This window comes from Myotis nattereri (genome assembly GCF_964212035.1).
Source record: "Myotis nattereri genome assembly, chromosome: 8".
In the NCBI taxonomy this organism is placed as follows: Eukaryota; Metazoa; Chordata; class Mammalia; order Chiroptera; family Vespertilionidae; genus Myotis; species Myotis nattereri.
Genome location: NC_138083.1, coordinates 44,288,995 through 44,291,505, shown reverse-complemented (window position 1 = coordinate 44,291,505; position 2,511 = coordinate 44,288,995). Strand labels below are relative to the sequence as shown.

General features: G+C 35.7%; 1 pseudogene across 1 annotated transcript; it reads left to right on the top strand.

The window, feature by feature from the left end:
* Positions 1-343: 343 nt before the first annotated feature.
* Positions 344-2,260, top strand: LOC308522929 (histamine N-methyltransferase-like; annotated as a pseudogene). Its single transcript has 2 exons — positions 344-1,173; positions 2,155-2,260. The product of its transcript is annotated as a histamine N-methyltransferase-like (transcript).
* Positions 2,261-2,511: the final 251 nt, after the last annotated feature.

Sequence of the window (2,511 nt, the reverse complement as noted above, 5' to 3'; positions counted from 1 at the left end):
TGGACAGTGGGTCTCTTCATCATTGGTATATCCCAGATGCCTGGTACAGTACCTATTAGACAGAGATAGTAAATAAATTAAAAAAACAAAAAACATTTCCTAATATCTGAATGAATGCTGCTTTTTCTTTTAATTTTTAGTTAATAGCCAAATTAATTTGTAGAATCTGGAAAATTTAGTTAAGATCTATGATGGAGAAATAAATTCACTTTAGAATATGTTGAAATAAAAAGATATAAACCAAAAATTCAATTTTAAAATAACATGGAAAGGTGCAACAAGTCTTACTAAAGCAAGAGAGAGAAACCTTCTATCTCTCCCTATCTTCCTCAGAAAACCAAGTATGGCATCTTCTATGAGGACTTGTTTTCTAATCATAACAGTTATGTCGACCTTTTCAGAGGTTTCTCAATAATTCCATGAAACACCAGTGCATGAAGGCTTTCTTGGACAACAAGCTGCCAGGCACAATAGCAAGGGTTGGAGACAAAAAATCAGAAATTAAGATTCTAAGCATTGGCAGAGGTGTAGGTGAAATTGATCTTCAGATTTTCTATAAGGTGCAGCCTTAATACCAAGGAATTCATATCAAAAATGAAGTCGTTGAACCAAGTGTTGAGCAAATTGCAAGTACAAAGAATTTGTAGCTAAGTCATCAAACCTCGAGAACATAAAGTTTGCTTGGCATGAGGAGACATCATCTGAATCTCAAAATAGAATAATGGAGAAAAAAGAACTTTAGAAGTGAGACTTTATTTATATGATTCAGATGCTATATTATGTAAAAGGCATCCCAGCTACTCTGAAATTTTTCCATAGTCTCTTAGCTACCAATGCAAAATTTCTTATTATTCTTGTGTCCGGAACCAGTGCCTGGGACAAGCTATGGAAAAAGTACAGATTCCACTTACCCTGGGAGGACCTCTGACAGTATGTCACATCGACTGATCTCACTCAGATAGTGGACAAGTTGGTGATTAAGTATGAGTGTTATGACCTTCTGTCCACCATGGACACATCTGATTGTTTTATTGATGGCAATGAAAATGGAGACCTACTTTGGAATTTTTTGACAGAAACCTGCAACATTAATACAACAGCACTACCTAATCTCAAAGCAGAAGTTATAAACAATCTGCAAGAGCTTGAATTCAGTGTAAAGAAGGAAGGAAAGCTCCTTTTATTTTATTTTTATTTTTTAAAAATATATCTTTATTGATGTCAGAGAGGAAGGAAGAGGGAGAGAGAAGTAGAAACATTAATGATGAGAATCATTGATCGGCTGCCTCCTGCATGATTGGGGATCGAGTCCGCAACCTGGGCATGTGCCCTGTCTGGGAATCAAACCATGACCTCCTTAGGTCAACGCTCAACCACTGAACCACTGCAGTTGGGCAAGAAAGGTCCTTTTAATAATAGTCTTAGTTGAGGCACAAGTATCAATCATGAGAATGTATTCAAAAATTATATTTTAAACAATGTTGATTATTTCTGTATTAAAATTACAAATATATAAAATAAATAGAGCATTGTCTCTTATATGTAAAATCTAGGAAATTCCAAGACATTCTTGGACTGCCATGTACAATCCTATATGATATTGCTAGTCTTATCCCATCCCTTTTCCAGGTAAAGAGACCACATGCTGGCTAAATACCACCTAAGCTAGAAAATGAGGCAACTAAGTTTCACTGGCTTACTGACAATAAAGTCCTTTCCATTTGTTGATTGCACTGGAATTTCCTAGAACACCAATGAAGTACATACTATGGATTCTTTAAATACTAGTAACGACCATGCTTATTGATACTTTGGTGGGGGAGAGTAAGAGAGAGAGTGCTTACAAGACAGGAGATGAGACTCAAGGCTTTCAAAGAAGAAATTTATCTGTATAGAAAAATAATAAAGGAATTAGAGCATGAATAAAATATCAAAAATATAGGAAGAATATTATATATATATATATATATATATATATATATATATATATATAATAAGTTGATGGAGAAGGAAAAGAAGTCAAGCAATGGCAAATCCATCTGATTTGAAGAAGAAAAGGAGTGCTTGACAGGTGAGGAAACCAAAGTAGATTGAATGGTGCTTAAAGAAATAATGTGAATAATTAAGTGCTTTTAAGAACTGTTTCCAGAGCAGGAAGAGCTACACTCTGAGATTAAAGGATGTGAAGAAAGACAGGAGAAAGACCAAAGAAGTAAACCAGTTAATGGCAAAGAAACCTTCAACCTCTGATGTTCCATGAGGCAAGAGTCAGCTGGCCTTTTCATCCTGACTCAGACTTTTTATGATTCTCCTGGTCATCCCACTGTTTTCACTGGTTAAGCCCAGCTCACTTCCTGAAGTCAAGCCCAGGTAGTCCTGGCAGACAGATATAATCATTAAGAGATAATAACCTAAAAGAATCTGAGTGTGTAAAGGTGTGAGTGAGTGTATGTGTGTGTGTGTGTGTGTGTGTGTGTGTGTTAAAGAAGCCAGTTAGATTCCTGCCTTTCA